The 10,174-nt window shown below is 40.0% G+C and overlaps 1 long non-coding RNA gene across 1 annotated transcript in view; it reads right to left on the bottom strand.

Moving 5' to 3' along the window:
* Positions 1-8,228: 8,228 nt before the first annotated feature.
* The window catches only part of LOC106527189 (uncharacterized), a 19,309-nt gene continuing 17,363 nt past the window's right edge, over positions 8,229-10,174 (bottom strand). Inside the window, exons 3-5 of the long non-coding RNA XR_001311351.1 lie at positions 8,708-8,784; positions 8,400-8,599; positions 8,229-8,320 (exon numbers count right to left, since the gene is read on the bottom strand). This is a non-coding gene — a long non-coding RNA (uncharacterized LOC106527189). The remainder of the gene's footprint in view (positions 8,321-8,399; positions 8,600-8,707; positions 8,785-10,174) is intronic.

Below are 10,174 nucleotides of genomic sequence, written 5' to 3'. Positions count from 1 at the left end.
ACACACACACACACACACACACACACACACACACACACACACACACACACACACACACACACACACACACACAGTTTGCTGGTTCTTGCACTAAGACGACAACACAAATAACAGTCAAACTGCACCACAGCACTGATGAATTCCAGCAGGAGCCTCTGTTCGCCTCCTCCTCTGGCTCAGCTCTCTCTGAGATGAAAGTCACCGGAGGACGAAGATTTTACTGTGAGGAATCCGAGTTGTGTAACGACTTCCCATTTAGGACAGTGGTGCACGATTATGCTAACGTCAGATTCACAGTGTCGTGATGCAGCGTTCAGCTGATGCGGGAGCTTAGCGTTCACACATTTAAAAGAAATGACAAGCAGCGATGGGAAAAGACGGCATAGACGTGGGTTTGACAAAGCTTCAAAAACATATGATGAGACGCCTGAGTTAAATCCTAAAGCAGTAACAGGCTGGGATCCAGCCAGCAGTGAAGTGAGAAGAGGATGACTAATACTACTCCCACCCCCACTTTCACACCCACATTGTAACATACAGAACACCTACACTCCCCCTGGGTTTCCCTTGAGCTAAATGCTGAAAGAAAAATCCACCTGATATTTTGTTTTGAACATTAAACGCAAGGAAGCAAGAACTTGTCAAAAAAATAAACCCATTTTTTATTATTGCTTTGGCAAAATATGTGATATATTAAACCACTGCATTGAAAAAGTAACACAGACCAAAAACATGTATGTTATGTTAATTTGTCATTTGAAACTGTCCCTGAGAGCATAAATGGTCGTTTGTCTCTGTGTGTCCCTGTGATAGGCTTGCAAGCTGTACAAACACAAACGTGTTAAAAACAGACTACAAAAAACAAGAATCACATAATCATTGGATATACTGTACAGTATAAACTTTAACAAAAAAGTAATGAAATGTGTGTTTGATAGATTATTTCTTTGTTGTAACAATGCTTCTTGATAATAAATAAATAAATAAATAAATAAATAAATAAATAAATAAATAAATAAATAAATAAATCTTGGCAGCACCTGTGGGTACCAGAGCTCAAAACAGGAGTCAATAGGACAAGCAAAATAAGCTGTTTGGCTAATTTTTCAAGCCACATACTCAACTCTACTGCTCATCCCACAAATAAGATAAGATAAGATAAGATAAGATAAGATAAGATAAGATAAGATAAGATAAGATAGAACTTTATTGATCCCACAATGGGGAAATTTGCACATTACAGCAACTGGGGAGCTGCTGTAACAGGCTGCCTACCGTGGCGAGTGCGGACGAGTAGGCGTGTCACAAGGAAAGGCGATTCTAAAGCCACACACCTGATTTGACGGACTTTGTTAAAGGGACACACCTGACTGGACAAGCAAAAAAAGGGGCGATACCGTACGGCACCACCTCATTAGACAAGAACAAAAGGGGCGTTACTGTACGGCACCACCTGATTGGACAAGAACAAAAGGGGTGTTACTGTACGGCACCACTTTTTCTGGAGAACCCTACTTGGGTCACATTTCATCTGGTTAACCTTAGTGTTGGGGTCAGGGTCAGGCTGTAATGAGATCTAGCAGGATCTAAGGATACCYTCATGTAGGCCTCGAGCCCACAGTGTTTATGCTTTTGACACGCCCACTTTGATTCCGCAGATAACCCCTTCTCACACTGTGACACACTATGGTGTTTATGGAAAAAAAAACAACCTCTGCATAGAGCAGATTTATTAGCCAGAGGAGCAAGTGAGTTTAGGGGGGCCCGAAAAATCCAGTCCCCTAAACAAGCGCAGCCAAATATTGATGGTACAGTTCATTCTGTGAGCCCCCAGCCAGCTCAGGAGACCAGAATTAGACGGGCGAGAGAAGAGAGGGGGAGGTGTGGGGTTGAGCCTTGTCGACATATCTAGCCAGGAAGAATTTAGTCAACAGATCAAGGCCATTGTCAGGGAGAGCCAGATCCTGTAATCAGTTGTTTTGGGAACAGAAGAGTCAGGCAGACGATAACAATTTTCCATCTACTTTAATGTCTGCTGGTGCATCTCAAGGGTGGCGAATCCAATCAGACAAATAAAATGTGGACGAATTCCGCCGAGCCGATCCATCAGCTTCTCCAAGATCAATTCCATCTAGCCAGTTAAGTCCAAGGACCACAGCCAGCCCGCGACCCGATAGAACCGCTTGCAGACTGAGTCCAGCTCGCTCAAGGCCAATGTCCGAGTGCTGATAGTCCGGCCATCCATCAAATTTGTCAGGCAGCAAGGAAATGAAAAGCCACTGACACTGTTTTGTAGAACACCAGGAGACCACCAAGCCAGTCTGTAGAATCCATTGATTGGAATCCAGATATTTGTATCCAGAACAGAGAAGAGCAGAGGTCCCACCTTTGGCATGTCCTCCCATGGAAGAAAAAAAATCTTTGTTCCAAAAGTTTTGAGATACCAGCTAACCAAATCCATAAAAATAACCATAATTTCTGGTTTTGGATGAAAAATGTAGAGAAGGCTCCAAAAAGCGAAGCAGGGAAAGATAAGGAAGAGCAGGAGAGCAGGGAAACGCATATTACTCCTCCGAGAGCCGAACAAAAAAAAAAGCGCATGTTCTTTACAAATGTGGCACCATTTAAAAGGGAATGTTATTGTCAAGAAGTGTAACACAAAGTTAGCTAAAGTCAGATACCTCATAGCAAAAGAAAGGTAACACCTACCATTCTTTATGAAACTTCAAATGTTGGACAAAGGTGGAAGTTGTTCCATCTCCTGCTGTGATTCTCTTCTTGCAGGTTTTGCATGTTGCATCTTGTTTTTTGTTGAATATTTTATAGTTTTATTTATTTATTTATTTATTTATTTTTCTGTTTTTCAAATATGGTCAATTTGATTGGCTGTGCTCCAGCCAGTCAATTCTATACATAGAGTATGAAACACAGGACTGTCCACCTTTGTTAATACGGAATTAGTGAAATAAACAATGTGTTTTCAACTTTAGGCAAAACATCAATTATTTTTAAGTAAACAGGTTAGATGGGTGAGTGGTAGCCAGGTTAAAACCAGCCCCTCGTCCTTCACTTCGCTTTGTACGAGGGTCTGGACTCTTGGCTACAGAGAAGTGATTCTTCCTGGAGGTGTGGCCTCTGCTGAAGTTTAAAGTGATTGGATCGGTTGGCCACAACGTATGCGTGCCAGCTCCACTGTGAAGGAGGCTAAGCTACGAAGATAACTGGAAATTGCYTGCACTATAAACAACCCTACTGAGAGGAAAGAAGAACTGAGCCGAGCAAAACGGCTGTAAATGAGAGCTGCTGCTTTGTCAGACAAATTTATTTTAATTTGGAAGCCTTATCAACACGGACTGGCTTCATTCACTTCCTCCACTGCCATTGCTAAACTAGCAGACACTGTGAAAAAAAATCTATGTTGTCAAATCTCTGCCTTTTGTTTGCTGATTGGCCCAGGTAAAATAAACTACAAGTAGACACGGTGCAGAAAATCGACGTTCTGTTCTCTGATTGGCCCGAACTATGGGAGAAACCCCAGACGGAGCAGTGAAGCGAAATTAGAATTGAGCGGAACTGCGTATGAAGGCAAGGGCCAGGCTAGGTGAGAGGGTAAATAGGTGGGTAGCTGGATGGATGGGTGGATGGATGGATGGATGGATGGATGGATGGATGGATGGATGGATAGATGGATGGATGGATGGATGGATAGATGGATGGATGGATGGATGGATGGATGGATGGATGGATGGATGGATAGATGGATAGATAGATAGATAGTACACTGAAAAAACTTGAAAGATTTACTTGAAAAAAATCCTCGTACCAATTTACACTGTTTGTTAAGTAAATTTAAATGCTACAAATTCATGTAATATTTACCCATCATTATCTAGTAAAAGTTCTTTAGAATATAGTTAAAGATTTGTGAATAAATCAGGTAAATTTTATTTAATTTGCTCAATTAAATCTTGTAACATAATAAATTTGATCAAATGAAATTTAGAGATTTTGATATTTTTTTGTAAAATTTAAAAGAATAATTAAATAAATGTTACTACNATCAAATGAAATTTAGAGATTTTGATATTTTTTTGTAAAATTTAAAAGAATAATTAAATAAATGTTACTACACCCAAAAGTTTGTTTTCTCGGTGTAGATGGGTGGTAGATAGATGGATGGAAGCTGGACAGGTATATGGGTAGATACAGCATATGGGTGAATAGATAGATGGGTGGGTAGAAAAATGGGTAGATGGATGGTAGCTGGATGGGTAAATAGATGGTAGATAGACGGGTGGGTAAGGATGGATAGAAGGATGGTAACTGGATGGGTTGACAAATTGGGTACAAGGATGTGATGTCTCGTCATCTGTCTTATCTTCCCACGTCACTCTTCTAGATTTGATAAACTGAAGATTTCACACATCTTCATTTTGTCACACCAGGGGGTTCCTGTATCATTTACAGACTTTGATTTATTTTCTCGTTTCCTCTTGTCACCCCACTGTGGTCTTAAAGGCTCTGTGCATGAGACTGAATCACACTCTGAATCATCAGTGGCTCTGTAGTCGCTTTCCCAAGCAGAAAAAGATATGCATTATTCAGGATTAAGAGAAGAGCACTGACTTTTTAGGCTCAACAAATCCTCACAGCACCAACAGGATGTGTGATCCCATCATTAGCAGTAGCCCCAGGGAGCTGTAACTCTGCTTTGATTAAAGGTCTCCCTGAAAGGTCAAGAGGGAGAGGGTGCATAAAGAGAGCAGGAGTGCAAATTTATGGACCAAAGAGAARCTTTGGCAGATGCTAATGTCCTTCCTTACTGTCAAAGTGAAGCTGGAAATGAGTGGGCATTCTGCTGGGATGATGTGAGTTGGACTTGATGTGCTTATAAAATAAATATTTGAGAGAAGTTTTCATTTTATTTCATATACTGTGTTTCTTATTTTATTCAGCACAAACCACATTAGCAAAAAGCAATGTAATTAGCTATCAACTTGCACACTAAAACTATTGACAGTACGTCAGATTTTCACACTTCTGATAGTCTTTACTTTTATTGTCCTACATCTCATTGGACTGTTTGGTGACAAACTATGATAATGTTCAAGTAGCATTTTTTTAAAAATGTCTCAYTTCCCATGAGACATCTTATTTTAAGTTTTTGAAGCTAGACTAATTTTTCCAGCAGTTGTTCTGTAAAAGTTTGTTTTTACTTTGACAAGAGTTGTTTCTGGATGAGTTCTATTAGAGGGAGGGTCATAAAACTGCAGCTGCACACGACCGGAAGGATTTAACCTCCACTTTCTCTCTGGCAAGACATTTTTAAAAATGCTCATGCGATAGTAATGGTAAGACAGAAATTTTTAACAGATTTGAAACTGTGACTTTTTTTTCATGAGTGTTAAAAAGGTAACTAGTCTGAGTTCCAAAATCACATTAAAAGGGTTCTCATCAAATGTACTCAGCCCAAAAGTCTTAGTGGTCTACAGCCAGACCACTGAAACTTAATCCAGTCTGTAACAAAAGCCTTTGTCACAAAGAAGAAGGAGCTGCAGTGTACAAAGGTGTTTGGAGGAAAATCTGGAGTTGGCTGCTCGAATGGGTCTTCCTGCCGAATAGAGAAGGGTGTGGCCCTTTGAAGAATGTAGCTAGAAGCTAGACGAAACTTCTTCGCCACCCGCTTAAACATACTTCCTCATCAGCTGCTTAGTTGAGACCTTTCTGTAGGATTTAACTACACTCTTATAACAAGCTTCTATGGAAATTATTTTAACAAGGATCTTTTTATTTTTGGTAAATACTTCTTTCATGCAAAAATGAATGGACAACACAATGAAGAACATGGCTCAGTGAATTTTGATTGATCCAACAATAAATGCGACCATTTATTTACACAAGCAAACTAAATCACTACAGTGCACTTAATTGCGAGTGATCAATTTCCTATAAAAGTTTAAGAATCAGTAACAATCCAGATCGTGTCCAAACTTAATTGTTCATCAATTCAGCACTTAAAATATACAGCAAATGTCAAGCTAATGTTTTGAATACCAGACATTTGAGGCAAATAACTTAGGTTGACCAGGTAAAGGTTTAAGAGAAAGGAGGAAGTAAGATATTAGTATTTCTCCTTATCTTAAATAATTGGAATGTGAGAACCAGAAGAGCAGTGTTTCTCACTCGACGTCTGTCAGACCAGCAACACTTAGTAAAACAGTCAGCTTTACCTTGACAATGACCGTCGAGTCACGATTCAGGTTGTAGGGAGGTCGAAAAGCGGCAAGGAACCGTTACAGCCTCTTGTTCGCTCGGACTCTCCGAGGCACGATTTACCCTTTCAACGCCAGCTCAGTCCACATCAGTCGTAACGAGGAGGTTAGGCTCACTGGATACTGATTCCAAAATAAGACTTGCTCCTTTTAATCACTCCCCACAGGAAGTCAAGACAAAGTTGCTCTGAACTTTTGTTTTGGGTCACACCAGGCGTTGGCATGGCCCGGCCGAGAAATCCAGCCTTTGGCTTCTGGACGAATTACTCTGCCAAAACGCTAGTTCTCCCAGAGGAGAACAGCTGTTCAGTGTTGAAGGAAGGGAGGTTCGTCTCTCTCTACTCTCCGGGCGGGAACTTATGCTAGTCATTAAAGAGGATTTTGGTCCCGCCCTGAGTCGATAAGGTTAGAACAGGTAGAGAAGGAAAATGTTAGAAGAAGTTGCCAAGGTCAGACTTATCTAACATAATTATTGATTCTGTGTAGTTCAGAAACAAAACATATCATTTTTAGTGATTTTCTGATGAGAACTCTTTAAAAACATAACTGAAAGAGTGAATTACTTCACTCAAAACATTTGCAATATAATTCAGACAAATAAAACATTGTTTCATCAACTTAAACCATAATAATTAGTTTGGTGAAGTAAGATATTTCCACAGAAAGATCCATAATATAGCTTGTTATGGCAATATTTATTTAACAAAGACAGAAATATGTGGTCCAAGAATGAAGGTACTCCGTGAGGTGATCAGCTGAGTTTTATTGCAACAACAGGAAACACAGAGAACAACCTGGTCTGTCTCTGTGCCTCTGCTTCTCTCTGTCACTGTCTCTCCACACTACTCACTGTTCACCGTTGAACACTGTGTCACTCACTCGAGAGGCCTAATATATATATATTAACAAACACCATAATGTCATCTTAGCAAGATTTGATACAAGGTCAATGGAAAACACAAAGATAAACACAAGTGATATCTAAGAATGACTGTTGTTATCAAATCTTGTTCTGACTTTAATCATTCTATCCGCTGATGAACAGCATGTCATGAAAACCTAGGTCATTAAAGGATGTCATGAATTACTTGCTTAAACACAAAAGTATTAGTTTCATTACATCTCCCCCATCTGATCATTAAATCACCAATTAAATGATCAATAAAACAAAAAAGCCTCTAATGTATTTAAAAAAACATGTCAACATAAACCTAAGTATATGTATTTTTCTGAAATCCCAACCACAGTAATTACTAACCACAAAACATAGTTATCACCCAAAAGTCTTTGGATCATCTTGAACACAAACAGGATTGTCTGTTTTGATGTGTGGAAGAGTCCGAGGTGGTGATGGGGCTCTGTGACTTTTTGTAGAGGCTGGTTTAGTGTGAGGGGCTGGAAATTGAGGGTTACCTGGATTTGGACATGGTTTTTGTTTGATCTTAATCTTGCCAGGAGATTAAGTTCCATTACATAGCTGAAATCACATTGAGAGAGAAACTATGTGTTCTCTTTCCTCCTGTAACTTGATCAACATTGTTTCATGATCATCAAAATGTGTAATAACTTTCAGTTAAGAGAAAAATCAACCAAATAAAAAGAAGATTATTCTGTTTATTATCTGAGTAAGAAAAGGAGAATGTCTCTTTGATGGTTAAGATGACCTATCACGGCCTAAATTAAGTTCTAAGTGGGGCAGAGTTCGGTCTCCTTAAACGCCCCATCAGAGGCCTGGGGTCAAAGCCAATTTCCTTGTTTATTTCACTTGAGGTGACCCCTACAGTTTGTAGAAGTTTGAACCCTTTGTGGGCCAACTTGACTGGCCCAGTTGTGACTTGGCTTATGTGGTTCTGGCCCACACTTGGACCACCTCTGGTAAAGCGCATCTGGGCCATCATTCTTTGCAATAACTGGCCCATAATGATATTGTAAGGGTTTGCAAAAAGGAGTACTCAAAAATAAACCAAGATTGACAGTGTAGAGGCAGAGAAACTATGAAAATTTAAAGTGTTTATTATTTACAGTGAATGATGAAATCTGGTCAAGTCCTGAAAGGGAAGGTTGAGCTATGTTAGTATTTGTTTGAGGTGAGTCTTTGATTTTGTTTGTAATAGGTTTTTCTCTTACAGGTTTCACGCAGGAGGCAGACATGGAGGAGGAGGCACAAAGGTTCCAGGAGGTAAGTCCAGAGTTGTGAGTTTGTGTGTTTTTAGATCTCTTGGCAGGAGTGGCAGGACGAAGGAGAGGAGGCAWGAGCAGGAGGTTCTTTCCAGGAGGAGGTTCCACAATCACAGGAGGTAAGTCCAGAGAGTAATCACCAAGTCTTCCTTGGAGAGTGGATACAAAAAAATATAATTACTTCACAGAGAAACAGAGAATTAACTAGATACCGAGGTGARTGAATAATCCAGCGAGGAATGGAACGTCCAGAAGACCTTAAGAAGAGCCCAGCCTCATCAGCAGAACCCAGAACAGGTGGTTAATTGGAAGCTCCTCCCCTGCCACTCGAGATCTGAGAAGGTGAGTGGAAAAGTACAGACACCAACAAACAACACAYCAACCTCAATTGATATTGCATCAAATTGATTGCAGACTTGTGAATATAACTGAGTCTAAATTGTATCACGACAGACTTTGATGTCAAAAAGCACTGTATCCTCATCCAAACAAATCAATCAATGGTATTGTGATAAAGATGCTGATTTTAACCCCTACCAGCTCGTTGAGATACTGGCTTTCATGTTCCTGTTTTTAATTATTTATTTATTTATTTTTAGCTCAGATGGGAGCCAGGTTTGAAATGACCTATTCAGCTGTTGAGTAGTTGGCACTTTTCGTTCATGGAACATGTCCTCTCTGCCCTTTCATCCCACTAATAGTATTTATCCGTTCAACCCAGTTGTACTAAAACCCAGGTTGGGACAATGACTGGTCCAAAGGTCCTCTGGATGAGGCCCAGAGGCCACAGGGGCCAGATGTTGCACAGCTGTAGCAGCACTTGTCTCAGCTGCTCAGGAACAGATGGCCTTTTACATCTGGACAACTATTGGCCTCACTGTCAGTGGAGTCAACAGGGCGACTGAAAAATCAGTCCGGTGATTGATGAAACTGGGTGATTCTTTGCATTCTGTCTATTTACTGCAGGGGTGTCAAACTCATTTTCACCGAGGGCCACATGAGCGTTATGGTGGCCCTCGAAGGGCCAGTTGTAATGAACTTTGATGTTTCATGTTTAACTTTGACTYAACAGAGTTTTAACACCTCCTCTTTTAAACACTGATAAGAACTAAGTGTATGACTGACTAAATCTGTAATAAATACAGAAATATCATTAAAAGTAAAACAAAAAAGTTTTTCTTTTCTACTCACTGGTTCATGAGCTATTTTGCTAATAGAAAAACAGACAAACACACACATCCAGGCAACTACATTGTCTCCTACCTTTCGTGGCAGCAGGAAATAAACATTTGTTTTGATATCGACACAAAGTCCTGATTTTAAGTCAAAATGAAACACATTGTTCAAAGGAAAAAGACTCGCAGTAACCAACCAAATCCATCAAAAGCTTAGTAGTGTTATCAATCTTACTAATGGACTGCCCGTCTCTTTGAGCAAAACTAAACCCCAGGAGACCAATCAGCACGATAGGAGAGTTGACACAAATACACATAAACACGTAACGGCATCTTTTGTTCGTGGATCACTCCAATTTGTCTTGGGATGAAAGGCAGAAGTGGCTTATTGTACGCAGGGGCGCAGATAGGATTTTTGAACTGGGGGGGACCAAGTTTTCAGCAAATGATTTCCATCTAAGTAATTTTTAGTAATTTGATTAGTTACTTTCATAATAGCTTTTGAGTGAATGGTTTGCAATAAAATGGCATTATAGAATTATTTGAAAT

The sequence above is a fragment of the Austrofundulus limnaeus genome, unplaced genomic scaffold, assembly GCF_001266775.1.
Source record: "Austrofundulus limnaeus strain Quisiro unplaced genomic scaffold, Austrofundulus_limnaeus-1.0 Scaffold314, whole genome shotgun sequence".
NCBI lineage: Eukaryota > Metazoa > Chordata > Actinopteri > Cyprinodontiformes > Rivulidae > Austrofundulus > Austrofundulus limnaeus.
The sequence above is the reverse complement of the archived record's forward strand: the minus strand, read 5'-3'. Positions and strand labels throughout refer to the sequence as shown.